The 12,688-nt window shown below is 39.5% G+C and overlaps 1 protein-coding gene across 1 annotated transcript in view; it reads left to right on the forward strand.

Moving 5' to 3' along the window:
* ccdc85ca (coiled-coil domain containing 85C, a) overlaps positions 1-12,688 on the forward strand; it is a 35,214-nt gene that overhangs the window by 5,443 nt on the left and 17,083 nt on the right. The gene's annotated exons all lie outside the window — the stretch shown is intronic.

Consider the following 12,688-nt stretch of genomic DNA (forward strand, 5'->3'; position numbering starts at 1 on the left):
TTCCAGACCCCCCCAAAGCAACACAACGAATGGGGCTGTTAGTGTAGCTGGGGTCGGGATAGGGTCTTGTCACAGAGTTCAGATAACGTTTACCCCATCTCTTCCCACGGCTCTAGTGAAAAAAGCCCGGGTCGCTCCTCTCAGGACCTTCCGTCAGGTCTTTCGGAGCCCCTTAATACACCATTCAAAGTACAGATGTCTTGCCTGTCGAGCAGTTGATCCCAATTTACGAGTGTAGCATTCAACATGGAGGTCGTTTCCCTGCTGAACGTGGCCCCTACAAAGCCTTTTGTGATGGAGAGGCAGTTTCAGTAGACTTTTCTTTCCTTTCTAGAGACATTCTGAAATACCTGATACTAAATTTCCCCGTGTCTTCATTATCTTATGACAGACAACTGAGGTGAAAGTATCAGTGAGATGAATGACTTGTTGTCATCTTGGCTTGGTGAAGAGTGTGACTTTATGGATGTTTCCATTTTTTGAGAATCACCAAATACTGGATAGCAGTATGGTATTTTAATGTCTCTTTGTATACTTGTTTACTTATTTACTTTCTATTATAGCTTTTTATTGATATATTGACTTTCTTTTTGGTATCATGAAACAGAAAAAAGAAAAATTCTGTGAATTATTGAATTTGCTGTGAAGTTGCTAAACCCAGAAACAACCAGTGGTGGATTTTTGTGACATGTTTGCTTGCTGGTTGTCTCAAGGACCTTTAGAGCTACATTCATTGCTCTGTGGAAAAACAAATATATTAGAAAACCTACTAAATTCCCCACCATCAGAGGAGGCATTTCGTTTTGCTGAACCTGAGATTTGAGGGTTATTGCTTACTCCCCTCCGTTTGGGATTGCCTCATAAAGAAAATAATCATCTTGCAAGCATTTCTCTCCCTCAGTCGGAGTTGGTTTTGCCAAAGTATGTTTTAAATGTGTCTGTAATTGGGCTGTCCCAGTTAAACCCTCAAGCCATTACAAACAGCTCTCCTGGGACCAAGAGTCTAGAAATGCTTGTCTGAGCACATGAATGGCTGAGGAGGGCTTATAGCAGTCTCTTGGAAACCATTTTCCAATATATTCTGTATTATTTTGGTAGCTGTATCATATTCCAAAGACTTTACAAAGAGAATGTGCTTTTTTTGTTTTACGTAGTCATGTTGCTCAAATATTGAGTTCATCCCAGGATTTTTTGCAAGAAAAAAGGATGCAAATTTGGTTTCATTCTGAAAGGTTGTTTACTTGCTCTTAAGGAGCTGGTCTCCTGTTTCTTAAAGAGTAAAAGCTTCTACAGTTTACCACCACACTTTGTTTACGTGAGCAGAGTGCTTCTTGGCCTGGTGTGATTAGCGTTCACCCTCTCCTGACGGATTTATGGAGCGAACAGAAGAAATGGTGTGTTGTTATGATAATGCGTTGAAGGAATCTTTGGAGGTTCGAGTAGAAGCTGAGACAAAAACCTGTATGAAAGAGGATCCGTTTTTTGTTTTTTTTTTTCTTTGGACTCTTTCAAATGCAGTGGAGATAGCTTACTCTTGGAAGTTTATTTGCCTCTTAAGTCTACTTTGAATGTTACCAGCAATAACATTCCCAACATAATGAATGAAATGATGTCCCCACCTCCTACTCCCATCTCCTGTCTTCACCCAAGTACAGGCCAGTAACACTGGGATCAGCCTAGCCAAGCTTTGCCAGGACATCTGGTGGTATTCAGATGGCAGGGATAAGTGGCAGATTACTGGAGCATTTCTGCATGAGCTGGCATCTCTTGCAATGTTGACAAATGATCATAAATGAATACCTAATGATATCTTTAACCGAAAAGATTCTCTCTTTTACCATGGATTGCAGAGGTAGTGATGTGATTTTCATATACCCTGTACGATTATGAATGGAAATTATCCATTGGGTTGCTAGGGTTAGAGATCCTTTGTAACCGTAACATTGCCCAGTATATAATCCTTTCTGAGATTACTCAGTTTGTAGACAGACAAGTTTTCTTAAGAAGAAATCTTGCCTGTAAGTTATGTAAACTATACGTGAATGTCCAGTGCTGTTTCTGTGTATCCCAGTGTGCATAGTATCAATCTGCCTTATTATTAGAAATTAAAATCACTGTTAGTTTTCTTCATTGTGGACTACTGACATTTAATCACAGGGATTCCTGTGCTGTGTATTTTCAAAAAGCTGGTTTGCCAGGAGTATCCACATTCCAGGACAACAATGGCCTAGGTTTGCATTGTTTTTTGTATGTATAGCAATGTCAAAGGAACTGGAAAGCTCAGCTGTTGAATTCCTGAGCGGCCTGCTTTGGCAGAAACCTGTGGCGTACAGGAGAAAGCAGGAACTGTTTAAAAGCTGTCATACAGAGATTTACAGATATGAAGTCACATGCTGAATAAATAAATGTACATACGCCTGAGCAAGCAGACCTTTCAGTTTCTATATGTATTCTAGTCGAAGACTATATCCACCCAGACTGAATTAATTAGCCATAGTTTTATGAAGCTGAATTACTTACTGGGGTACTTTTTGGTTTATTATCTCTCTCTCTCTCTCTCTCTCTCTCTCTCTCTCCCTCCCTCTCCCTATCTCCCTCCTGTCCCTGTCTCTCACCCCATGGACAGCATGTACCCATTGGAGAGAAAACAGGGTCAAAGGGAAGGGATGCCAGGATTGGCTGGGCTCAAAGCAGTAGTGTGGTGTACCATAGCAACAGTGATTATTAGATGGTTGATTGATATCAGACGATTGGAAGTGGGCCTGCACACTGAGATGTGTGATGCGTCTGTATTTGATATTTAGGCTAAAGGGATGGGATGATCTGGGATGGAAACATACAATTACAGTTTAATGGAAATATTATAGAGAAAGGAGCCAGAGCTGTTACTTTGATCCAGCAGTGATGAAATCTTAGAAACACAGCATGTAAAAAAACAACAACATATTTCTCTATGTTCCATCTTAACAAATATTCTAAAATCGTTTAAGAAAAAATATTATTATAATGTGTGAAAGAAAGTTGAAACATTGAGAATGGCCTAAGGGAAATTCCTAAGGGAATTTGTACCAGTAATAATGGTGCCTCGGCTAGGGTTAGCCTTTAAATAGGCCAGTATACAGCCTATGTGGTACTGTGATACTGACCCTAAAGCAGTCATTGACCGGCAGTGACAAGGTCGTCCGTCGGCGTTGCCACCATCACTGATCCTGTTGACTCAGACCCTCAGTCTTGGCATGCAACCCCGAAAGCTGGTTAAGCCTGAATGATTCAGGTCAGGAGAGTCCATCTAGACTATGGTAACGTGTTAGAGACATTCCACTCATTAAAGCAAACATTTCAGCTTTAATAACTGCCATATATTGTGTCTAATAGTATGGCATGCCCATCTTTGTTATAACGCTGTCTGTTATGTTTGCATGTTGTCTGAAGTATGAATTTGGTATTATTTTTAATGAGCAAATTATTTTTCATCATCCAGCTAATGATATTATATACCCCTCACATGTTTACTTCATAAATTAAGACATCAATATTTTTTTTTTTGGCAAAGCTGCTGTTAAACTTTGGAATGTATGAGCTCAAGTCCAAGCTATTGATTCAAACAGAACTGCTAATTCCACTGAACCATACTGGCTTGTCTCCTGTTCATGTTAAAGTTTAATGTATTTTAATAAATATTCTCAACACTCACTGAGAAGTCAAGACACAGACAATAGAGAGATTTGTTGCATGTGTTCAGGAGACATAATGATCTAAAGATGATTTGGATTACGTTGTTCAACACGTGTGATATTTAGCTAGTTACCAAAGATTTCCTATTGTTTTTAATCCGTATGGCTGTCTGCATTTATGAAATAGGAGTAGCAGTACTGCTGACAATTGGCAAATCATTGGCTAATATTTGGCCTCTTTTTTAATCTGTAAATCCTTTAATCTGTTACCCTGTCTGTGTGAGGACTTTATTTATTAAGTATGTTTACAGTTATCCTATCCTCCTTTCAGCTCAATACAGACTCACGAACTAAGGCTTTAGGAGAGAGAGAGAGAGAGCGAGAGAGAGAGAGAGAGATAAAGGAGTCATTTTTCTGTCTCTCTATCCCATGCCACTCTTAGTAATGTTGTTCAAGATGGGGGTGCATGGTGTGGTAGACCCTGACCACTGTCTGGGGGTTGGAGGGGAAGGGGGGTTAATGTGGGGTGGGGTAAGAGTTTGTGTACCGTGGGTTTGCCCGAGCCATCTGTCCGTCGGCATTGTTAGGAGGACAAAAGGGAAAGGGCCCTTCAAAGAACCCTGCTTTGAATGGAAGCATCACGTCATCCCTTCACGGCCTGAGAGCATCCCTTACGAGGCCAGGAACTGTGCAGTGTGGATCTAGAACCTTCTTTCCTTTTCTCTCACTGTTTCTCTCTTTCTCTCTCTGTCGCTCTCTGCCATCCCTCCCACACGCATTCACATACTCACTATCACAGACTGTTTTAGAATGGGAGCTAAAGGGCGGGTAGAGGTTGTAATTTAGGAGAGCTCTAGTATCACTTAATCCATCAGTCTCAGGATAATGATGGTCTTTTTATAGAGACTTTAAACCGTTCTCTTTTTCTCTCAGTTTACCTCGGTTCGGTTCAGTTGAGGCCATTACAGGAAAGTGTGAATTTCACAAGCAGATGGTAAACTGTCAAAAGTTTCTGCATCAGTGTTATTTGAGACTGGTGCAGATATGACCTTATGGGTCTTCAAGCAAAATTACTTTTTAAAGTAACCACTTCAATCTCGTTTTGTGGACGTCCCATTTTGTCTCACATCATTGCTCTCCAAACAGCACATCATCATAAGCATTTTCTGTAGCCAAAAACTGCATTACTACGTTCAGGTAGAAGCACTTACATGTATTGTATTTTACACAAACCCATAAACACTTTTTTAAAGGATTCAGAAAAAAAAAAAGCAGTGGACCTCAACTTGAGTGCGTACTTTTAGGCTACTGCACGACTGGTTTCAAACTGAGGCATCTCAAGAATTTGCCAGGTGAGGTGTATTTGAAAAATACTGTCATCAGTACACCTGTCTTTGAAAATCCTTAAAAAAAAGTCTTTTTATCCCTTTGATCTTGTTCCAAGGATGCGAGTGGCATGAGGATGACTGAAAAGATTATAACCATACTGAAGATGTAGATCATTACAGTGTGTCACTAGGTAACAAGGCTTAATATTTGAGGTTTGGGAATCGCATGGACCTTTAAGCAAGCCCTTGGGGCAGTTTTGCAGTTGCCTATGAAAGGGAAGAAGAAAAGAGATTGTCTGTATCATTTGCATGTCAGAAACAATGCTTTTTTTGTTTACAACATCAGCATTGTTTGACTGTTGCGTGTTTTCACAGACCATTTTCAACATGCGGAAAACTCCAGTCTTTTATATTTGTGTTCATGCTACCTGCATATCCTGCTTGTGCAAATGTTTTTCATTCTTTCTAGTTACCAAGAGAAGTATTCTCACTAATATCCAAAGTTAATGGCTGACTTTCAGGATTATATTTTTCTTGGCTTTCTGTTGGTTGGAATAGGATACCTTTGCTCATCATCTTTGTCTTTCATAGTGCGTTGAATTTAATCAACAATATCAAGCCTTTTTACTGTTTGAGTTAGCGCATCCTCAATTTTTGTAATCTTACATTGTAACTAGTAAGAAAAACACATGAAAATTGACATACTGTAGTTTCGTCCTCTAGAAGCCGTTTTACAAGCTCATTTATATGGCTAATGAAGAACTGAGTGCCCTGACGTATCACAATGAATTATAGTCCTCCACAAATAGAGTAAACTGGAGTGGCACATTGACTCTCATTAACTAAATGGTAAATAAATCTCTCCTCAGTTTGTCTGAGAAATAGGGATTAAGCCAGGGCTGGTTAACTCAAGTATTTCTTTAAACTAACTTTGGTTTTTAATGAACTGTCTACTGTGCCACATGGAAAAATAAATACTTAGTTACTGATATTTTAGACACATTTTCAATGTATCAATAGAAACATTTGACATTTCTACTAGGTTTTGTACCACATATTTTTAAAAAGAAGCACACAAATGCCACACAATGTTACTGATCTACCAGATGATAAATGATTGACCATTGAGTCACATACTGAGATGTAACTGTGTCAAACAGTGGGTCCCATTTCTGAATATGTATGCCTAATGTGTAAGGGATAATGTACAGTCCGCCGGTCATTATCGAAAAATAAATCCCGGACTACTTGTGGAATGATATGAAAGATGTGAATCAGAGGCACAAAACCCATGCCAATGGCAGCAAATATTAATTTTTTTCAGCGATCATTATCAAGAAATATCAAACCTTTGAATGTTGGCCCATTCAATTAAATGGAACTTTCTGCAACATTCTGAGGAACCATATAATAACAAGAAATTTTGGACCGTAGAATGTTGGGATGGCCCATCCAAGTTACAGGAACTTTCTGCAGCATTCTGAGGAACCGTATAATAAATATTTATAAATGTAACTTTTAATTGCATCATGCTGTAAATCCTATCACAGTATATGTTTTCCTACATGAATGGCCACAGTTGACATGTGTCCTACTTAAACTGATATGTGACATTATCTACATTTGTGTTTCCAGCAGTAGATGGAAAAAAACACAGGGCAATCCTCTGTCACTCATAGGTGTGGTCCCTCTGCCGTCGTTATGCACTGACCAAAGTCTACAAGTGGCAAATGTGAATGTGGTTATAGTTAGAGATCACTGCCTTCGCGATAACATGGGAAAAAATCATTTATATTTAATTCTTTGGTAAAGATTTGTTGTTTTCCACCATGGTGGTTTCATTCCTTTCTGCGGTTTGTGTGTGTTTGTGTGTGTGTGTCTGTGTGAGTGCATTTGGCAGAGGCAAGAGGTGGAAGAACTAAAGCTCAGTCAGACCCTTTAGTCAAACAGCATGGCTTGTTGCTAGGATACGTTCTTATCAATACCTTGGTATGCTGTCTATCTTCTCTCCACGTTTTGCCGCGCTGTGCGCTGCCACAGTTTTATTCATGTGTTTATTTTTGAATCAAGTCAAGTCTTGTCTGCAGCATGCCTGGGTCCTGCTATTTTCCCCAAGTGGTGACATTACATGTCCAAAATGAGCACATACTAACATACCTGACAGAACATTTTTCCGGGCTAAGTGTTTGAACGTCTTGACATTATACACTTGAGGGTAAATTATCACACTCAGACTGGAAACAGCACACTTTTATTTGAAGGGCTAATTCAAGTTGGACTTGTGTCTTACCATCAGAGTAAGGTCGGAAGATCGTTTTTGAAACTTTCATAGGTTCGTAAGTCACTTTTCAAAATTTGATTTGCGTTCTGGCTACTCAGGCGGGGTGGGAAACAGATTTCTCTGGAACCACAGATATTAGTAAAGCAATTATTGACTGGCTCTGAACTCTGCCCATAGATGGCTGTTTTACATAGAATTCAGATTAAATTAGTGTGTAGCAGCACAATAAAGCTTACCAAGATTATCAGAACACATTTTGTGTGATCTCAATTTAATTAAGTACCTTTCATCTCCAAAAGCAGCCTCACCAATATTTTGTACAAGGCAACAGCAACTACATGCTATGCTTCAGTATCTCCTCAACTTAGTTTCATTTTATTTGATCACAGAAGGGCCGATGTCTTTGTAAATGGAATCAGATAGTCGTTTTCTTCTCTTGCTGGCAGTCAGTTTATGGGAAGTGAGGTGTCAGCAGATCTTCTGATGGCCTGTCTCAAGGGGGCTGTCTGTAGTCACTGGCTGTAGTCTGGGTTTCCTCCTCTGGCACTGTGGAGATAAATCCCCACTCTTCTAAGGATAAAGAAGTACCCTTTAGATAAGGCTAAAAAAAGGGCTACAGGACATGATAAAGCTATTGATGTGTGTTACCCTACGTAGTCCAAAGCCGTTCTCAAAGCTCAGTGTGAGAGCAGCGTTGCAGTTTAGCCCATTTTGTGGACATGGAGTGCCTTTAGGGTGAATTGTATTGTTTGTTTCTCTGTGATGCTGACTTCAATAAAACAGACATACTTTGGTAATTTAAACTTCATTTCAGAAGACACATATCAAGGAAGAGGGGAGCATAAGGAAAGAAGATAGAGAAAGAGAGAGAGAATTTCAGAAAGGCAGTCTGTGCTTCAGTCAGTTAATCCACAGCTGCTCATTGAAGGATGATTAGAGCATGTAGGTGCTATATTAAAAAAAAAGAAGGATTAAAAAAGCCACAGGACATTTAAAACTAGTTAAGGGCAACATTAAACTGACCTCTGTGCTATGCAGTGCAGTGAAACCCATGTGTTATATATTATATTAAGGGATTTTGTTTCAATTTAAATTGGAGCAGCAAGGGTCCCTCCACAATGTAGTTTTGCCCTCGCACGTGTGTATCGATTTAACTAATTGCACTAGCGCTGTCCTTTTGGCTGGCTGACTTTGGCTCAGCATGTAGAGGCGGGAACAGTTTACAGGTACAATGTACTGGAACATATGTAAAGCTTCCTGGTCCTAGATAACACGCCTATGTCTACAAAACTCTGGGTATTGAAAATCATGAACCAAACCCCTTTTGGTGGAGATAAATGACATAAATTACTCTTTCTTTAGTGCATTTCAGAATTAAATGCAATTTATTTGCAGTGACACTGATTTGAATCCCTGGGCTTGAAGCTGTAATTTTAAGCCATTGTCTACTACTTAATTCAGTCTATTGTTAAGATGGATTTCAAATCAGTTAGGATTTGGGTAACTGGAGAAAGCAACAGTTTTGGACTAAAATATGCTTATCTTGACATTGTAGTTTTTTCTTACCTTGAATCGTTCAACTATAATCTTAGCAACAACTTAAGATCATAATAATGAAATACTGTGCATTTTAGTACATTATACACGTAACAACATTTTATGATATTGCAATATGATGTTTTTAGTTTTCTACTTTCCACTCTTGGCTTCGGCGTCAGATCATTGTAGTAGATATGAGTAGCTCAAATATGTTCGTCTTTTCTTTTCATAAGTCAGAACTTATTGAGCGTCTTCTACAAATCCAGCGGCACACATGACGTAGTTCTAAGCATAATCCTTCCCTGCAGGACATAATAAAATAGGTTCTTCTGAGAGACCACGATAAAACTCTGATAAATATATAGCCTGCCTTTTACGTGTTGAACCATGGATAAGCTCATCTTTTTTTTTTTCCTGTTTTCCTCATGGTCGCAGCAAATTAGGCTTTTTTTGTTTTGTTTTTTTTTATAACTGAAATGAAGTCTGAAGGCAGCCATAATCCAGAGGACAACAGTGAAGACCTCACTATGGCCTTGACCCATTTTCCATTGGATGTCCATTGGATAGGGCTTTGTCAATGGTTGTAGAGAGCAGTTGTATACAGTGACATTGTCACGCCGGCGGTGTGGTGCAGGACCCAAGTGCAAAGACACGATGATGTGGGTGAAAAAACGGAAGACTTTACTTAAAACGAAGATCCAAATACAGGTGTAAACTAATAACAAAAGCCATTAACAAAAAGGTGCAGCAAGACAGTGTGCACTAAAACACAAACAACGATAGACAAAGTACAAGGCAAACACTAGGACTTAAATAGAAGGAGAATTGAACAGGGCAACACAGGATTGGTTGAAACTAAACAAGGTTAATAATGAGACAAACAGGTACAGGTGAGGGGCGGAGACAGACAGAGCAGGAGCACAAAGACAGAACAAAACAAAATGGAGGTGCAGGCTGTGACAGACATTAAATGAGGTATTTAAATAGATCAGAAGAACCCAAAATGGTTGCTCCAGTTTTCATAGACAAAACATTGGGCAACATCATTAAAAGTCAAAGTTAGCGGTGTTGTTCAGAAGTACATAACAGCATTTAATATCCCTAAATAATACATAACCGCTCACAGTTTATCACCTATATGTGTGTCAGTCGATGAATGAAAACTTTGTTCTGGATTTGTGTAGTTTCTGAGGAGCTGGTTCTGGGATGGTGCTGTTGAGAGTGAGAGTGAGGCTGGGCAGACAGTGGGCACACTGCTGGCCCTGGCTGACTCATATCCTTAGTGCTCTGTCTGATTACTCTCAGCACTCGAGCATAAACAGAGATTGATAGTGACAGCGGCATCTCTATGCAAGCCTGGATGCACAAGGACACACACGTTTCTCACTGTTTCTCTTTCTACATCTATCCCTTTCTCCTCATTTTTTCCCTTTCTTTCTCTCCTCCTGCTCTCTTTCTCTTTCTCTTTCTCTCTCTCTCTCTCTCTCTCTCTCTCTCTCTCTTTCTCTCTCTCTCTCTGTCTTCCTCTTCCCCCTCTCTCACTCTTTATCCTGCCCTTCCTCATTCGCTGCCCCCTGGCTGTTTAAACTGCTGCACCATTGAGAATACAGGAAAAGCATTTGTTGACATTCTGATCTTCCCATGGGCCCTGTAATACAAGCAGACACTTTATCTCCGTAACGTACACCATTCACAGTTTAAGTGTATTAAAAAAAAGCTTTGTGGTATTCCCCCAGTTTAAACATGATATGTTCGTTGAAAAAGTAGATTGAGAGATTAACTCTTTTTTTTTGTTTGTCTGTTAACATTTTTTTCTGTTTGTCTGTTTCTTTGTCTGTCTGTTTGTTTGTTTGCTTGCCTTGCTTGGATGAGGGAGGGTGCAGCTCTTGTCTCTGAAGGTTAGCATTAGCATTCTGTCAATGAAGAGGCCTGTCAGTCAGAAGCATCTCAAGTGTTGACATGAGACAAATATGAGGAAAGACTTGTTTTTTAATCAAAAGTTTATCTAATGTCAACACGGTTAATCCACAGTGAAGAGAGTAATGTGGGCGATAGTTGCGTGTTGAGTTTCTACCGATCTGAAAACGCCAGAGCATTTTTATCCATCTCTGCGTGTCTTACAGGCAAGGTCATGGAGAAACTAGTTAAGAGTTCTGTAAAGTTACATTACATACTAAACATGGGCCCATCTCATACGACATATTTCAGTATATGCCTTTCTAGCGTCTGGGGGAGAGAGCTGGGGGAAAGGGTGACAACTGCCCCTACACTGCATGTATTCTGTCATGATACAACTTTACATATTAGTGCATATTTTAAAGTCAGTTTTAATGGTTAATATTAAAATTAGATTTAAAAGATAACATTTATTTAAATAATAACATTTTGACCTTGGAACAAAAGAAAGACAAAAAGGGTGTGTGAGAGAGAGAGAGAGACAGAAAGAGAAGAGATAGACAGAGAGATGGCGGTGGACATTCAAGTTCATTTCTTTTCTTTTTCTTTTTTTTATAGCTAATGAAAGTGCTTTTACTGAATGACCTCACCCTGTATTTGTTGACCTAACACAGCAGGTATAATAAATATTTGAAAAACGTGCGTCGTAGACTGTTAACTGAAACGATGTTGAGAGACTTACATAAGACATGTCAGCGCATGATGCAATAGGCCCTGACATCACTATCAGTCTGGAGTGTACCGGGCAGTTTACGCCCTCTGCTTTTATGACTGTCATAGTCCTTCATGCCTGTACTCTATCTATAACATGCCGTGACATCGGCGCTGCAAAGGAGCCTTGGAGGCCGCTGGACAGAGGGATGACTGTTTCATAACACGTTTAACGATTGAATTCAGCACAAGTCCTTTGTCTTTTGCTCACGTGTGAGCTGGCTTCTAGTGAGTCTGCTGACCTTGTGCAATCCGACCTGTCTTTCGGTCCTCTGCTTCAAGGCATCCTGCTACTCTTCCCTTTCAGACCTGGATTGATTTACAGGAAGCACATTACTAAATCCTCTGATTGTCCTCTGTGATTGTGCCAAAGAGGAAGCTGTGTGTCTCTCTAACTTGCTGCTTTTTTGGTCAGTTTTGTCCCTGCACCAAAGTCAACATTTTTACTGGCTTAATTAAATAGGCTGACACCTCTGACCTCGACCTAGGAGTTGATGACCTGCGTAGATTTTTTTTTTTTTTTAACCTGTGTTTCAGTTGCTATCTTGGCTAACCATGGTTGTTTCCCTGAAGTAAAACATTAGTGACTCATCTGAGGTGTTTTTTTTTTTAATTTTGCTTATTTTTTTTTCCAGCTGAGCATGGTCCCAGAACATTTCCCATGTTCCTACATTTTCTGTCGTTTCCAGTCAAACTTTGTCTGTTATAACTTAATTATTGCTAAGAAATAATCAACTTCAAGAATTGATGAGATGCAACTTGATAATTACTCTACAAGTTGTTTGGGAAAAAAAATGGATTTATTACCGTCTTGATGATAAATTACACACACTAAAAACAAGTTGAAAAACAAAACAATGCTTTAATACCAATTCATACTACCCAGCAGTTCTATCAGCCCTTACTAGTGTTGAGCACTTGTCTGACACCTTGTCTCTTCAAGTTAATGGGTTGATTGCTTTGGGTAAAAGCTAATCCAATGCTGTGCCAGTTCATTGGATACATTATACTGAGGTATGTAGGTGCTCCTTCCAGGTATATCTTGGATTATATAGCATGATGAACACAGTCCTGCTTTTGATGAAACCCAAAAATTTGGCTAAGTTGATGTCAGTTCATGTCAGATAGCATTAGTGCAATATGCTGTGGTGAACTGGAAATCTTACTGAAGGCAGGCTAGGACTGGCACACACACACAC

The sequence above is a fragment of the Chanos chanos genome, chromosome 1 (assembly GCF_902362185.1).
Source record: "Chanos chanos chromosome 1, fChaCha1.1, whole genome shotgun sequence".
Taxonomy (NCBI): Eukaryota; Metazoa; Chordata; class Actinopteri; order Gonorynchiformes; family Chanidae; genus Chanos; species Chanos chanos.